The 17,935-nt window shown below is 43.4% G+C and overlaps 1 protein-coding gene and 1 pseudogene across 2 annotated transcripts in view; both read left to right on the top strand.

The window, feature by feature from the left end:
- Positions 1-17,935, top strand: part of LOC308467778 (uncharacterized protein) — a 624,927-nt gene that overhangs the window by 165,425 nt on the left and 441,567 nt on the right. The window lies entirely within an intron of this gene.
- Positions 10,239-11,006, top strand: LOC308467764 (E3 ubiquitin-protein ligase RNF4 pseudogene; annotated as a pseudogene). Its single transcript has one exon. The product of its transcript is annotated as an E3 ubiquitin-protein ligase RNF4 pseudogene (transcript).

The raw sequence follows: 17,935 nt of genomic DNA, 5'->3' as shown, positions 1-17,935 counted from the left end.
GGACTGATTTTAATGTCCACCCTCCACCCGCTTTTGTACATTGCCGTATTTTATGACATGCCCTAGCTTCTGAGAAGCCTTTCGCTCAAACCAGTTAGACATGACATGAATTAGTCGTTTTATCCACCCAGCATGTATGGAACAGACCGTGACGAATCAAATGACAACGCATAATTAATCCCCCAGGTGAACTGAACAGGGAGCAGCAGCTGGGGTAGAACATGCAAACAAGAAATTATTAGTTCAAGGTACAGAAGCCCCAGAATACCCCAGCCACATGGAGTTAAAAATAGCAATTCCAGATTAAAGGGCTTGCATCTGAGACATTTGTTCCTTCCTTTTTTCCAAGACAGGTGATGTTCCTATGAATACATTGGAAATTTTGAAAGGACCATGGGCATTTTCCCTCCGCAGCTGAAGATCCAGAGCTATCTGAAGAGGGGAAAATACCAGGTCTTGCTCAGCTGGAGATGTCTTATTTCCTTTGAAGTTATAAGCTAATGAGAATTTTAGGCTGCCGGGGGTGGGGCAAAATCTGAGGATGGGAAAAATGATATCACTGGCAGTCACATGGGAGGCTGCTGAAAATGCACATGGAGAAACAATGGGTCCTTGTACTGAGGGGACTGTTTGACCTGCAGGAGGAAGCCAGTTGTTGGAAGGGAACATGGCTCTGAGAAGGAGCTTAGAGGGAGATTTCAACATCCAGCTGGAGCCATCAATGGCAGTTCGTCACTAGTTTGGAGTTGGGGACTCTTTTTCAGTCTTAAGGGCCATATTCTCCTCTGGGAAACCTTCCAGGGGACGTGTTCCTGTGGTGGGAGGGGCCACAAGTGAAAGTGGGTGGAGTGATGAATGTAAACTTTGTTTTCCTAAGGGAGGCTGGTTTCTACACGCATTCAACTCTCCACTCTCTGTCCTTAATGACTCAAGGGTGCGAGGGGAGGGGTGGTACCTCTGGTGGGGGGCACGTTGTGCTCCTTCTGGGGTAGCTTGTCCACCTTTGGTCACTACAGCTCTCACCTGCGGCTCTTAGAAACTGTCAGCCTGCAGCAGCAGTCACACCCCAGGAATGGCTTCAACTGGCGGGCTAACCAGGTGAGGGGAGTTGATGGGTCTGAAACCCTCAGTGAGTTAGGGGCTTCCCCTGTACGCAAAGCTAGTGTTGGGTACTGGCTATAGGAGGAGAAATGGCGGGAGGCTACAGCCAGGGAACCCCCCCCCCCGGGAAGCATCAAAGTGGGAAGGCTCCAAGCCAGGAGACTGCTGGTGGGATGCAGGAAACAGGTCAGAAGAAGAAGAAGAAGGGGGAGCAGATGGCTTGAGAGCCAGTGTGGTGTAGTGGTTAAGAGCGGTAGTCTCGTAATCTGGGGAACGGGGTTCGCATCTCCGCTCCTCCACCTGCAGCTGCTGGGTGACCTTGGGCCAGTCACAGTTCGTTGAAGTCTCTCAGCCCCACTCACCTCACAGAGTGTTTGTTGTGGGGGAGGAAGGAAAGGGAGAATGTTAGCCGCTTTGAGACTCCTTAAAGGGAGTGAAAGGCGGGATATCAAATCCAAACTCTTCTTCTTCTTCTAAACAAGCAACAGGTTTAAGGGAGACTGAGGTAGCTGAGGAGGAGGAGGAGGAGGAGGAGGTGGAGGCTGAGGCTGCAACAGATCCCCAGGCACCTGCCATGTCCACTGTTCCCTTCTCCCCTCCTCCTCTGTCCCCAGGAACAAGGGAGGCATTACATGGAGCAGAACAAAAGGCACAGAGAGCCCCTCCACGACTGTTGGGAAGTCAGCCGACTGGGGAGGAGCCTTAGGCTAGGGATGCCATATTTCTCAAAGTAGAAACCAAGACACCCCGAAAGCTGTGGGGCTATTTTTAGGAAGACCCCCAAATTGTTGAGCATCTTAAAGGAAGACCCAGAAGCTGTTGATTTCTGATAGCCCTACCTTAGGAGGAGGCTAAGATCCTCCGTTCTGGCAACTGGGGCTAGTCCTGCCTGTGGAGTTTCTCTCTCGGGTTTTGTCTCTCTGAAGAAAGAGTCCACCTTACTGCTCATCTCTGAGTTTTGATGCTGAACTGCAGCTGAATCAGCCCTGACAGCCAGGCTGTGGCCAATTGAGCAGATGAGACCACTAGGGGGCCCAACAGTCAAGAAGGTGATTTCTGCCCGTGCTGTAGAGGGAAGTGACGAGCAGTGGGGCTCATCCACCTGGGAAGGTAGGTCATTTAAGAGAAGGAAGTCCCTGATCCTAAACCTTCTTGGTCCATTTAGCCCAGTATTGCCCACTTCCACCCTGAGTGGCAGAAGCTCTCCAAGGTCTTGGGCAGAGAGAGGCTCCTACCTACATTGAGCTTCTAACTGCAGGTGCTAGGGACTGCACCTGGGACCTTCTGCATGCAATGCAAGTGCTGACACACTGAGGCTATGGCGCCTCCACAAAACCTTCAGTTATGGACAGGAGGCACTACTCGGCATCCTTATATCCCACCCTTCCTCCCAAAGGAGTCCAGGGCAGCAAACACACAACAGTTAAACAACCAAAACATCCAAAAACAGTTCCTACACAGAAGCAGACTAAGACAAATCTCTACTTAGAAGGCTTCTTGAAAGAGGAAGAGGAAGTAGGCATTGAAAAGATAGCAGAGAAGGGACCCCCGATAAGATGGTACCTGCAGGAAGCCGTCATCTGCAGAGCAGAGCCATCCATTGGGTATACAAGGGGTGATATGATTTTTCAGGTGCCTTAGCCTCAACCAATACCTCGAACTATCAATCAACCTCCTCAGTCTCCTTTATGCTTCTGATGAAATAGGCTATGCCTGCATAAGTTTTTGTTATGTTGTCCTAAAATGCCACTACTCTTTTGTCTCTTCCTTCTGAAGGATCCCGGTGAACAAGCAAAAAGCCCTTGAAACACACACACACACAAGACGACAAGACAGACAGGGCTGTGCACCACAAACCATCCCAAAATAAGCCTCCATTCCCCATCAATCAATATTGGGGTAAAAGCTATAGAACACAAAGCTAAATGCACCTAAAAACTGGTTTTGAAATAGCCTTGGTCTTGCCAAGTCCCTCAGCCTTGTGAGTTTGGGAGTTAGTCTGCAAGGGTGAAAATCTAATGGAGGATTCCATTGTTGAATTAACCAAGCAAGGGTCATAGTTGCCACCTATGTACCTTGTGGTTGCTCTGTGCCAGAGGGCAAATGAGGGTGGGCCTCCTCCCTCGCCTGGCTGGGAATGAGAAAGGAAAAGGTCAGAGTTGTGTGAGAGAGCTGGGCTGGAAGTTGGCAGAAGTCACAGAGAGAGAGCCATGCCTGCTTTCTTCTTGATTCGAAGGCTGTAACTGGAAGAAGCAAGACCTTCTGGGGCGTTAATGCTGTGAGCCTCTCCATCTTCGGCTCAGGTTGTATATGTGTGTGAATAAACCATATATTATAAAGACACCACAGTCTCCGCTGAGCCTCATTCCAAGGAAACTTGCTCTAACAACCTCACTAATGCAGCCCCTTCAGTCCTTTATTCTAGTTCCCCTTTCCATGCCGTACCATACAAGGCTTTGCCAGTATTTTCAGGGTCATCTTCCTCCACAATTTAGGGTTGCCATATGTCTGGGGAAACCCGGACATGTCCTCTTTTTGGGGACCAACATGCCTATCTGGGCGATTTTTTTACATTTTAAAGGAAATGTCCAAGTTGAGGGGCAGTTGTTGGGGTCTCGGGCTCAGGTGGCTTGGGATTGGGCTGCTCTGCCCGTCATGGCCCCTGCCAGCCCGAGCTGGGGAAAGGGGCATGGCAGTGGCGACCCCGCCCACCTCTTTTCCCAGCTCGGGCTGGCAGTGCCTCAGGCTGTCCTTTTTTTTTGCTTTTATTTATTACTTATTGAATTTATATACCACCCTATACCCACAGGTCTCAGGGTGTTTCACAAAATAAAATGAAAATATAAAACCAAAAAATAAATACAGTTGTACCCTCGTTTTCAAACAGCTTAGTTCTTGAACGTTTTGGCTCCCGGAACTGATTCCATTCAACTTCCAAGGTACGACTGTAATCAAAATAAAAACAACAACCACCCAGAAACCCACAACTGGATGGCCCCATTGGGTTCTGGAATTATGGAGGGATGAAAAACTGATCGCATTCCACTTTCTCTGCACTATGCAAAGTCAGCATTCAGAGTTCGAGAATCACACTTGGTTCATGACGAAGGGTGTCAAAAAATAGCAAAAGCCAAACTTTTGGCTCAGAGTTGAAATGCTGACGTTCCTCTTCTCTATGGCCTGCTGGTCAGCGGATGCCTTGACCAAGACCTGGTTGTCTAACTTTAGACCTTTCGCCTACACCTGCTGTTCTGGGCTATGAAACAACAGCAGCAGTTCAGCCCTTGGCTCACTGCAAATCATGTGTGCAAACACAGAACCTGGCTTGGGGCTGCTTTTCCTCTGACTTACTTTGCAACATCCTCTCCCTCCAGAGTGTGGGATGTAGAACACAGGAGCAGTCAATTACAACATTCCTAGAGTGTACATGTTAGGACATGGGGAGGGATGTCTGTCCAGCAAGCAGGTAAACTTCCTGGGACAGACTTCCTCCTCATGTGACCAGAGGTGGGTGTGCCCTCACCTGTGCAGGTAAATGATAAAAGCACAGGGCAGGCAGCCATCTCTCTCTCTCATCTTCATCTTTCGAAGGAGGAACATGTGCTGAGATGCCCTCTTGGCTCTCAGCCAAGAGAGGAGAAAAGGACTATCTTCCTATAAGATAGATTCTAAATGTATTTTACCTTTTTAAGCGTGTCTGCCTTCTGGGATCATATTGTGAACAGAACGTGAGTAAACTCTTTTATACTTTTATAAAGACTGTGTTGTGTCTTGTATTTTAAGAGGGAACAAAAGGGGAAATTACCAGGGTAATTATTATAGAGGTTCTAGCGAACCTGTGCACACGTTACCGTTGCGAACTTAAAAGGGAATGTTTATAAACTCTGCTGATATTTTGAAACTTGTTAGCACAAATTGTATTAGGATATAATCTCACATTATATCCTCTCCTGCACTCCTGAACATTCCCACACAGAGGAATCTTGCTTTGAACAAAAGTAACCCACAGTGGAGGAACAACTTCACTTTCCTTGACTAGACCCAGTGGCGTAGTGGGCTGCGGGGCACAGGGGCAGTTGCCCCAGGCACAAAATTTTTAGAGGTGCACAATTTCAGCACCTGGTGCTGCCTCAATACAGCTGCACGCTTCCATCACTGGGGTCCGATGACAACGGCTTGTCCATGCGATCAGGTAAGTGACCTCTCCAGACAATGGGGTGGCTCTTCTTTTCTTATCTCTGTGGCTGTGATCCCCTGGGTGATGTGGATGCCATTAGGCAGTCGAATGCGCATGCATACTCCGTCTGTTTCCCTCCCTCCTACCCCCTCCTCCACGTGGCCCCGGGAACTGGCAAGCCATACTATGTCTCTGACTAGGCAGAGCTCTGGCACCCTCCTACCTTGGTGGAGTCTACCTCTTTTTATCTGCAGAAAAACTCATTACAGGAGTCATTACAGGAGATCTTGGACTCTGTATCAGACCCTGATGGCAAAGGTGGTTCTGTTAAACTATGAACCACCTGAAAGAGTCTCCTGGTACTGTTTTCACCAACAGATCACAGCGCCAGGTTTAGACCACAGTGCCACCCACGTCCCTCCTGCACATCCATACCCTGGGGCAAGTCTGGGGATGGGCTCTTGGTTTCTTTGGCCAACTAACTGCTCAGTAATTGTCACCTTTGGGCACTTTCCTGGGTGGGGGGGGTGGGGTGTACACGTGTCCTCACGCTTGAGGGATTATGGTGGGAGATAGAGGGGGAAAGAATCCTTTCCTTAAAGGCAAGAATGGCGTTGGAATGGAGGGAATTGATGCAGGGGGTTGATTTTCGAGGATTTTCTGAAGTGAGGGGCTTTTCCTAAGCCGGCAGTCCATAAGGGAAGTGGCTTGACAGATTTCTTGCAACAAAGGATCACTTTTGGCAATAGAAACCAGTTAATGGGCTTTTGATGGACTGAGTCCATTGTTCTCTCAGCCGGCGGCCACTCAGGAGCTCAGTCAAGCTGGCGAAGCTCCGCTGCTCTGCAGAACGGAAACAGGCAGCGGTACAAGACAGATTCTGTCCACTAGAGGCCGCTATCCGCTATTGGCTGCTGTCCAAATCCGATGCTTTTGATTGGGCTATACGCAGCAGTATGTAAATACAGAGTTCATTCCCAAGTCCCCGTTCATATTGATACGGTTTCATACCAGAAAGAGGGAAGCAGGGTCTTTTATTCATAAAAAAAAGATGTGGTGCTTGGTGCGACAGGGGAAGGAAAGGGCTTTCTCGAGCTCATTTTCTCGCGCCCTAGCTATGTGGAGGGGTTTCTGGGGAAGGCGAGATCCGTAGCGAATTTCCCCCTCGGAAATTCCGTATAGCATATTCTTAGAAAAGAAAGAATAAAGGAAAAAGGAGGGGGGGGGGAGAGAAAAGACTGAAAGGGAAGAAAGGTTTCCTCTGTTCCCCTCCACTCTTCCAAAAGAATTCCGAGCTGAGGTGCAGAGCTCTTTCCTCCCTTGTGACCTCCCCACCCTCCTCCTCCTCCCTTCCACATAACTGGCTGTGTCACCTTGCCTGCCAGTCATACCTCCCTTTGAACTGAAGCAGAGTTCCATCCCTGTTTGTGCCAGTTCTGGAGTCTGAAAGCCGAGGACCTAAATCAGCCAAAGGAAAATGACACCCTTCCTACCCACGCAAAAATGCAACTTTCTTTTTTGTGATCTCTATTTATTTATTTATTTATTTATTTATTTATTTATTTATACAACAAGGAAAAAACACCCAAAGAAAACACAAATACCAAATTACACACAAATTACAAAAATAACCATAGACACATAATTTTCTTGGCAAACAATAAAACATCTATTGGTCTTAACACTAAAGACCCAACTTCCCGTCTATTCCATATTTCAAATTCATATTACGTATTGCCAATACACATTTTTTTTCATAATTAAACTTATTCTCAATAAATCTAATTTCTTCTATCTACCTAGCAACTATCACTGAAGTTCCTCGAATGCTGCAACAGAATTTAAACTACTATATTTATTTTTCAGATATTCTGTGAAAACCTCCCATTTAGAAACAAATTCTTGTTTTGATTTATTCTTTATTTTTTCTGATAAACCATCTAATTCGGCATATTCTGTCAGCTTTTGGATCCAATCTTGTATAGAGGGGATTTCATTACTCTTCCATTTTGCTGCGATCAAAACTCTTGCTGCCGCCGTCGCATATAAAAAGATACCCTTCCTCTTTTGTGGAATATCCAAATCTGTTATTCCCAGGAGGTAGGCGGTTTTTTATTGAAAGAGATCTTTAGCATTTTTTGCAGTTCTGCATGTATACTCTCCCAGAATACCTGTATTTTCCTACATATCCACCACATATGGTAGAATGTTCCTGAGTCTCTGCATCTCCAACAATTACTTGACACATTTTTATACATTTTTGAAAGTTTCCATGGTGTTAGATACCATCGATGTTGCATTTTTTGAAAGTTCTCTCTAATTGTGTAACAGTTTGTGAATTTCCAATTGATCTTCCATAATTTTTCCCATTGGGACATGGTTATTGGATGGCCAAAATCCTGGGACCACCTCACCATTGCCACTGTTACCTCCTCGTCCTTGACTGTCCAGTCAAGGAGGAGTCGGTAAGTTTTGGAAAGAGTTTTTCTTTTAGAGTTTACAAGATCAGATTCGAATCGGGAAATTTCTGCTGAGAACCCCTTTTGTTTGTCAGATTTAAATTTTTCAAATAACTGATGGTATTGGAACCAGTCTGAAATGTGTTCTCTTATCTCCTCAAAGTTTTTAAATTTTATTTGGTTATCCTCATTTTTTAGAAGTATTTTATATGTTGGCCAGCTTTCCTGAGTATTTTTCCGTTTTACTGCTATGGCTTCTACTGGAGAAGTCCACCACGGGACTTTAGGCTCCATCAGGTCTTTATATTTTTCCCATACAGCAAAGAGTGACTTTCTTATTATATGGTTGGTAAAATTTTTATGAATTTTCGCTTTTCCATATATTAGGTAGGCGTGCCATCCCCAACGGTTGTCAAAACCTTCCAGGTCCAGGAGGTCCGGATCCTGCAACGTGCACCAATCTTTTAGCCAGGTGAAACAGGCAGCCTCGTAGTAAAGTTTTAGATCGGGTAGGGGAAAGCCTCCTCTCTCTTTTATGTCTATTAAGTTCAGGTGTTTAATCCTAGGTTTCTTCCTTTCCCACAAGAATTTGGAAATTTCTCTTTGCCATATCTTGAGACAACCTGCTTCACCCAGTATCGGAATCATTTGAAATAAAAAGATTAATTTTGGAAGCACATTCATCTTTATAATGGAAATCCTACCCAGAAATGTTAATTTTAGTTTACTTCAGATTACCAAGTTTTTTCTAATCTCTAACCAAGTTTTGGTGTAATTATCCTGAAATAAGTTTATGTTCTTGGGGGTGATCCAAATACCCAAGTATTTCGCTTTTGAAGAGATTTTCAGGCCCAATATTTTTTCTAAGTAGTCCTTTTCTTCTGTGGTTACATTTTTAACAAGCATTTTTGTTTTTGTTATATTCAGTTTAAAGCCTGCCACATCTCCAAATTCTTTAATCAATTCCAGCACTCTTTTCAGACTTACTTGTTATGACTGAAAACCCAAAAAATGCAACTTTCAGTGGTCTGTTTGCTACTGGACGTGGTCGTCAAGCTTGGCAAAAGGGGTTTGTTTTTTTCTTTTGTTTTAAGAAGCGAAGCAATTGCTCATTTGCTTGCTAGTGTGGGAGTCTGCAATTCTTGGTGTTCCAGGGCTTTTTGCAAGTTGGAGTTGCCTCCAGTCCACCCCGGATGTAAGAACAGTCCTTCTGGATTAGACCAATGGATGATCTAGTCCAGCACCTTGTTCCCCATAGTTGCCCAGCAGAGGCTCACAACAAGCCCATAAGCAGGACCTGAGTGCAATGGCCCTCTCCCACTCATATTCCCAAGCAGGGCCGGACCTCTGATGAGCCAGAGTGAGGCAGCTGCCTCAGGCGGCCGATGCTGAGGTGAGGGGATTGAGCTGTGAGTGCCCTGTGGCCTGTCCTGTACCCCTACGTTAGCTGACTGCTCTCAAGTGCAGGGAAAGCTCCTGTCCTTTCCAAAGTATTGGAAGAAGATTCAACAGTCAATCCAATTGGCTTCGGTACAGGAAAGATTTTGGGGTGTTTTACTGTTTTGGATGTTTCAATTTGTCCGATGTGGTTAAACGTGGGGGATTTTTGTTCATGAAAGACTTAAAACAAATACTTCTTTCCTGATGAATAGCCTTTGGACTATAATGTAACTTAAATAGAAAACTATATTTAGAAAGATCTTTCCTCCGAAAGCATTTTATTTTAAAAATCCAATTTAAATAAAAAACACATTTTTTAATTATTCTTTTTTAAATCATTGATTTTTATCCACCCTGTTGGGTGTACACATTGATTGTGTCATACCTGGAAAATACCTCTTGCAAGAGCAGCCATAGGAGGTGCGCTCTAGTAGAGGCAACTCCAATGAATTTCATTTAAGATTTCCCATCGTCCTCAGCTTGGCTATGTGCCCTGGTTCTTCTTGAAGAAGAGACATTCATCATGAGTTCTTCCCTTCTCCTTATCAGACTCTTGTATAAAGAGGACTGTCAAGGTAGGGAAAGATGCTCCACCTCATAATAATCCTAATTGTTTTAGCTAATCTCTTGGCTGAAAGATAGAAAACGAATCTTTGTGTGCCTGCTTCTTAGCCTAATCCTGTTTCTTCCCATGTGAATGTAGTTCTATAGAGTAACACGAAAGACACCCTAACTCAGGCTTCCTCAACCTCGGCCCTTCCGATGTTTTGAGACTACAATTCCCATCCTCCCTGACCACTGGTCCTGCTGGCTAGGGATCATGGGAGTTGTAGGCCAAAAACATCTGGAGGGCCGAGGTTGAGGAAGCCTGCCCTAACTCCTCAAGATGTTGAACTTGCTCCAACTTTGGAGTACCTGCTATAAAAGAGACAACTCTGAGAAAGTCACGGTGCTCCAAAGCGTCACCAGTTGCATCAAGTTGCTTTAGAGAGAGCATTCATGATCATCCTTATCACATTACAGAATTGCTTGGTGACTAAGCAGGGAGCAGCACACGGAGATAAGGGGGGAAGCAAGTACTCTGCAGCCTGTGCCTCTCCCATCCCTGTGCATCATGAGTTCAACAAGTACAGAATGTAATGCAACCCAGCACAGCAAAAGCAAGAGGGGCAGTCGCAACACCTCCACAAGACCTCCTCATACTCTGGACAGGATGATGTTGGGAACTGCTTCTGAACCCTGTATCCCCTCCTCCTCCGCCTCCTCCTCCCTGCCACACAGCCTTAACGATAGAAGCATGGATGTGGAAGTAGTTGACCTCGCTTGCGAAACTTCAGAACCTATAGTTGTTGATCTTACGCAAGACGATTCTCTGGTGCTTGTTGGAGAGAGTGGGCAGCAGCCCAATAGAGAGTTCAGACCTCAACCATTGTCTGACAGTCTCATATTTAGTGGTGGTGGTGGTGGTGGTGATGATAGCAGACACACACAGAGTGGTGCTCTTGCCACTCGAAAGCTCCCCAGAGAAGTGGGAAGGAGGGAATTTGCAAGATCCTCAGGCACTTTGAGTTGTGGAATTTGTATAGACAGCTTTGCAGAGATTGTGCAAAGCGGACGGCTTATAGTGTCAACAACATGTGGCCACATCTTCTGTAGTCAGTGCCTCAGCAATTTTCTTAGGTATGCTAACTTTTGCCCAATTTGTAGGAGGAAACTCACTCCAAAGGAGTATCATCCAATTTATATGTGAAGACATGGGTGTTCCTGAACACAGTCTAATGTGGCCTTCATAAACATGAGTGAACTCCAAAGAACACACCAAGTACAGTATATATGACTTCAATATGACAGTTAGCAATTTCACTTTTTTCCAGTTGGCCTCCTTATAGCCCAGTTGTACTGTTTCAGCTTCGTTTTGCTTTAAGGTTTTTGCAGCTCACATTTTTTGAGGTCTGTAGACGTTTGAAGAACAGCTTGGAGGATATGTCTGCTGCTGCCACATTGCTTTGTGCCGATATCTCATTTCTGTTCTAGTTCTGTTGCTGCTTTGAGAAAAGACTGATGTTGAGTGAACTCATCTATTCAAGACTAGGCTAGTCATAGTCATCTATGATAATACAACCTGCAGCTTTTTTTTGCAATTTGCCTTGTAAAAAACCAAAGCCAACCACTCACCGGTGGAAGTCTGTTCCACATCTACTTGTTTTCTAGTGGCAAACCCCTCTTTCTGTTGATGTAGCCCTAATAAAGACCAAGGTTTATACAACACTGTGGCTCATTTCTAACGCTGCATGCATAAATGGTTTATTACAAAGAACTCTGGGTGGTCCGAGTCTTCTCTTGAAGAGAATACAGCCATCATGTTAGATCTGAGCAGCTTTTCCTGTCCAGGCATATGCTTAAGGAGCAATTCATAGTGGAGTCCGTACCGAGGTTGCCACGTGGGGCAGAATCCAATGGAGATGAGCTAAGCCATTTATGTGAAACACTCCTCAAATGGTTGGCAGAGGATAAAGTAATTCTCTGCTTCTCATAAACGCTTTGCTGTGGGGAAGCTGCATCCATAGGGCCTTGTTTCAAGCAGCAAGCATGTAAGACTTGAACCTCGCATGATGAAGTCAACTTGAGTTGCGGTGACTCCCTTTCTCAGCCCTGTCACGTAGTCATAGTGGAACTATGAATGGCTTGACCTGTTGAACTTTGGGATGCTGCTGTACTAATAGGTCTAATTGCTTTAAAACGTTTTATGTTGATAACTCTTAAATGAAAGACTTTCTCTTAAATGTATAAAAAATGCCTCCCAGTAGCACCTTAGAGACCAACTAAGTTTGTGATTGGTATGAGCTCTCGTGTGCATGCACACTTCTTCAGATACATGAGCACACAAAAGCTCATACCAATCACAAACTTAGTTGGTCTCTAAGGTGCTACTGGAAGGCATTTTTTTATTTCGTTTCGACTACGGCAGACCAACACGGCTACCTACCTGTATCTTAAATGTATGCCACCCAATCTTCCGTTGGTAGAAAACATGGGCTATCCAGCTAATCAGCAGCATCTCACCAGGCCTTAATCGGCAAGGTATATGGGCTGCGGTGAGTCTCATAATATTTCCCCCCATGTTTCTTTGTTATTCGATTTTAAGGAGTCTTGTAACATAGTGAAACCTCACCCGTGATAGCTTGGAGGGCCAGTGTTACACTTCCAGTTCAGCACTGGATTGAACACCTTTTTAAAAAGGGAGGCTTCCTTAGTCTCCCCGCAGCCTGCTGCAGGGGCCTAGCTGCACACACCCCATATTAGACTTGCACATAGCCTGTCAATCATGTGGCATGGTTAGGACTTCCACAGATGTCATTGTCTCCGTGAACATGGGCTGTGGGGATCAAATACTCTGTGCAAATGTGTCTGGTCTTACCAGAACCTATATGCATCCCCCAGCTTTCGAGGGGAGCTTAAGACAGAGTGCTCAACGGAAGGTCATTTCCATTCATCCCTACCATCACCGTTTCTGTTCTGTTTGCACAGACACTCTTACTGAAGAACAAATGACACTTTGCCCAGGGAGGGACCTTGGTAATATGGTGCCCTCCTGGTGCCTTCCAAAAGCCAGGCAGGGGAGGGGTCAGGCTTGGGGAAGGATGCACAAGGCTCTGGTGGGGTCCTAGAGCCCTCTCATCTCAGTCCCAAAGCTGGGAGAGCGCTAACTAGGCTTGGGGAAGGAGGCAGGAAGGCTCCCTTCTGGCCCCCACATCCTGTGCAGGGGAAGAGCGTCACTGCCCTAAATCCACCTCTGCTTTGCCTCGTGTTTCAGTCACCATGAAGGCATTTTACCCATTGGAGAAAGTTGCACAATGTATTTTGGAGGTCACTTCTTTGAGTCGTGATGGGAAAAACTGAATTCCTGTGCAGAATCCTTAATGCGCACCAAACTGGAGGGGTACAGCAAGCACTACTGTTGGACGATGCTGTATGGAACCTAACACTTCACCAGTCTAGTCGTTGCATAAAAGTTCTAGCAAAACTATGTGTTCGGGTGCCTCGACCCTTACACAGTTTCCTGAATCCTTGCAGTGATCGGTTTTTTTTTGGGGGGGGGGGGTGAGTTGTCTGGTGGCAGATGAAAAACGGCACCCAAGTTAGCAAAATGCAGTAACCAAAACTACATCTGCATAATGGACTGTTCTTGATGGTAGGCAGCAATTGCCATGTGATACCATGACAAGGATAGGAGAATATTTAGCAAGTGAGTCAGAGCTTACAGTTGCCATATTCAGATGGGTTATTACATGCTCTTGTTTGACTTGAGACTGGACACCTCCCCCACAGGACACTACACTATTACTTTTGGGGTACATAAATAAAGCCATAGGCTATGCAAATAACAGATGGAATAAGTGGCAGAATTCTCTGCTAGGTTTTGTGACCTCTGCCATTTCTCAAGGACAGGGTCACAGACATCTGAACACAATTGACCTGCATTTAATAAGAAATGAGTTCTTAAAGGACTGTCAGCGTTTATTTGTGGTTTTCCTTTGGTGATGTAGATATAATTCATGTTTGTGAGGTGCCCCCTCCCTCCTTTTTACGTGCTCCTGGCTCCTAGTCAAGTAACCAGTTCACACAGAAATCTTCAGCACCACAGGGCAGGTGTATCTGGTACTGAACACTTTTTGCCTGAACAGATTTCAGAAAAACACAACAGCTCTTGGTATTCAATGTTACCTGTTTAGTTACTCTACTCTGAATGCCCTTGCTTAGTTAATTGAGTCCACTTTTCTGCATCAACAAAACACACTTTGCATCTTAAACAAAACTCCCATCAGGATTCCAGTTGGAACCAGTTTTGTGTTTTTTTTAATAATATTTTTTATTAATTTTCATCATGAAAAATACATATCACACCACATTACAACTTTAACAAATTTTCTCGTTTTTGGACTTCCTTCAGCCTCTCTGACAATCATCCGAATTAAACTTTTTAATTACACATTTCCTAAATTTGCTATTGCCTTTTGACATACCCTTCCACCCCTATTTTTCTTTTTTACAATATTTCTTAGGTTTTTACAGAGCTTCTTTAAATGCCACTAACGTTATTTCATTGTCACTTATACATTCCCAATATTCCACTAACTTTCCCCAGTCCTCGATGAACTTTTGATCTCGTAGATGTCTAATCTTCCCTGTCAGTTCATCAAGCTCTGCATAGTCCATCAGCTTCATTCTCCACTCCTCCAATGTTGGTACTTATTCTTGTTTCCAATTCTGGGCCAGTAATATTCTTGCTGCTGTTACTGCATATTGGAAAAGTTTACAATCTTTTCTATTTATTTCATTTCCTATTATCCCTAAAAGAAAGGCCTCTGATTTCTTAACAAATGTATATTTCAACATTTTTTTCAATTCATTATATATCAATTCCCAGAAGCTCTTCACTTTCTTACATTCCCACGACATATGGTAAAAAGTACCATCCTTTTCTTTACATTTCCAACATTTCTTGCATGTTTTATACATTTTTGCAAGTTTTACCGGTGTAATATACCATCTGTAGATCATTTTCATAACATTTTCCTTTAGCGCAGTACATGCGGTAAATTTGATATTTTCATTCCATAATTTAATCCAATCATTAAATTATATATATATATCCAAAATCTCTGGCCCAATGTATCATAACAGATTTAACTTCTTCATCCTTTGTATGCCATTCCAGCAATATCTTATACATTTTAGATAAGATTTTATAGTCATTATTTATTATTTCCATTTGGAACTTTGAATCCCTCTCTACAAATCCATATTCCATAAGATCTTTTTTAAACATTTCATTTATTTGAAAATAGTACAACCAATCATATACATACAGTACTCTTTTACTTCTTCATGGGGTTTCATTTTCCATTTCCCCCCTTCCTTAACAATCAAATTTCCATATGTAATCCAATTTCTTCTCATATTGATTTTTTTAACACTCATAACCTCTAATGGAGATAACCAGTGTGGAGTTTTTGGTTCAAGTCGGTTTTTATACCTATCCCATATTTCTATCAACGATCTTCGGAAAATGTGGTTCTCAAAACCTTTATGGATTTTCTTCTTTTCCAACCATAGATACGCGTGCCACCCAAATCTGTTGTCAAATCCTTCTATATCTAACAACTCTGTGTTTTCTAATTTTACCCATTCCTTTAACCAACAGAGACATGAAGCTTCATAATATAATTTCAAATCTGGCAGGGCGAAGCCTCCTCTTTCTTTTGCGTCTGTTAGTAACTTAAATTGAATTCTTGGCTTCTTGCCCTGCCAGATATACCTTGAAATTACTCTTTGCCATTCTTTAAAGGTCGTAGTCCCTTTGATTATTGGAATTGTCTGAAACAAAAATAACAGTTTTGGCAGTACGCTCATCTTTATCGTTGAAATCCTTCCCCACAGTGATAACTTCATTCGTCCCCACACCTCCAGATCTTTGTTTATACCATTCCACACTGGTATATAATTATTCTGATACAAATCAATATTCTTAGGGGTTATCCAAATACCCAAATATTTCACCTTCTTCACCACTTCTATACCTATTTGTTGTTGCATTATTCCTATCGTCTCTTGATCCATGTTCTTAGCAATTATTTTAGTCTTTTTCTTATTCAATATAAATCCTGCCACTTGACCAAATCTTTCCACCTCTATAAGTATATTTTTAACACTTTCCAAAGGTTCCTCCACCGTTAGAACCAGATCATCGGCAAAGGCATTAACCTTATATTCATTCAGGCCTACCGCAACCCCTTTTATTACCTCATTTTCCCTTATGGATTTTAGAAAGACTTCCAGGACCATAATGAACAACAGTGGCGAAAGTGGACACCCTTGTCGTGTACCCTTGGTTATCCCTATTTCTTCCGTAATCACGTTATTAACAATTAACTTAGCTTTCTGTTCAGTATATATTGCCTTTATTCCATTGAGGAATTCCTTCCCCACCTCCATATATTCTAAATTTTTTAACATAAAATCCCAAGATATATTATCAAAGGCCTTTTCTGCATCCACAAATATTAACATAGCTTGTTTCTCATTCCTGGCAGTCAGATATTCCAAAATGTTAATTATATTCCTTACATTGGCTTTCATCTGTCTGGCAGGTAGGAAACCCGCTTGGTCCTTGTGAATAACTTCTTGTAATATTTTTTTAATCCTCTTTGCTAAAATACTTGCAAAGATTTTGTAATCTGTATTTAGTAACAAAATAGGCCTATAATTTTTAACTTGTGTCAGATCAGAATCTTGTTTTGGAATAAAAGTAATAAATGCTTCTTTCCATGTTTCTGGAATTTCTCTTTCCTTAAGAATATTATCCATGACTTCTTTTTTTTTTTTAAGAATTATTTTTTATTAACCAACCAATCACATCAAATCAAACCAAATTACATAAATTCCAAATTACACAGCCGAAATTTAAATTTTTGTTGGGGGTACCCATATTTCAAGTTCTGAAGGGATCCAATCAACTTCTTGATTCTTACTGCTGTTTTAATGTCCACAAATCTAACCTTATGATGTTCACAGTACTATCCAGTCCTTTCTTATTATTTTTCCACATCTCTTGTTGTTATTTTCATATATTTTTCCTTTCTCTTTGTGACCTCTGATAGTCTCCGCAAGCTGGTTAGAACAGTTTGTAATCCTGCGTGGATTTTTTTTTATTATCCAGTAGCCATATCCAGACGTTTTCCATATAATATCACTTCCATACATCAAAACAGTCTTAGCGTCATTAATCTTCACCAATCTGCCTCCTTTCTCAAAACCTCTGAGGAGATTCACTAGGAATGCAGTCTGAAAACAAATCCGTTCTTCCTCCCGGCTGTAAATCCTTTGGCAAGATGGCGACTCCGAATTAATTGCTGCGCCATTCCCAAAAGCTCTTATTGCTTCTCGGTCTCCATAAAGCATACTTTTGGTTAAAGTTTATCTCCACACAGACCTTAATCATCCTGCTTGGGTCAGTTCAACCGACGGTTCTAATGAGGAGGGGTTCTTGTAAATCACATAGAAGGAAAGTAAAAAAGGTCCCCCCCCCCATTCAGCCCCCTTGTCAACATACCCCGCCTTTGGTGTATCTTCATCGTAAAATATTCCTGTTTCTCCAGCTCGTCGTCTTCTTTCGCAGAGGTCACTTAAATTAGCAGACTTCACTCCCCTTCTTCACTTGAAATATGTGCATTTGCTTCTTTTGTAATTAATTATTCCAAATTGCTGCAACTAGTGCGCGATCAGAGACAGCGTCCAGGAGTGCCGATGTCCACACGGGGGCATTCTGCCTAGGGCCCTCACCCCCTTCTTTTGAATTAGGGGGTGATTTATGGGCACAGCAGGCAAGGGCAGTGTTCCCCATTTCCTTGGGGCAACAAGGGAGACTGCCTACTCCCATAACAGCCTCTTAATTACCCCGTGTGGGTCGGAGAGATGGTATTGTTGGCCATCTTCCAATGCGCCCCCTAGTGGCCCCCATCCATGACTTCTTTCAAGGGTGTTGACAGGATGTGTTTCATTTCTTTATAGTAACTTGCTGTAAATCCATCTGGTCCCAGAGCTTTCCCTTTTTTGAGTTCTTTTATAATCTCTTTTATTTCATCAATTTCTATTGGGGCGTTCAGCTTATCTTTTTTTTCTGTCGGGATCTTCTGCACCTTTTTTTCATTTAGATATCTTTCTATCTTCCTCATATTGTTCTTCTCTGTTCTTTTAT

This window comes from Podarcis pityusensis (assembly GCF_964106645.2).
Source record: "Podarcis pityusensis genome assembly, chromosome: W".
Classification (NCBI taxonomy): domain Eukaryota; kingdom Metazoa; phylum Chordata; class Lepidosauria; order Squamata; family Lacertidae; genus Podarcis; species Podarcis pityusensis.
Note: the sequence above shows the minus strand (reverse complement) of the source record. Positions and strands in the feature narration are given on the sequence as shown.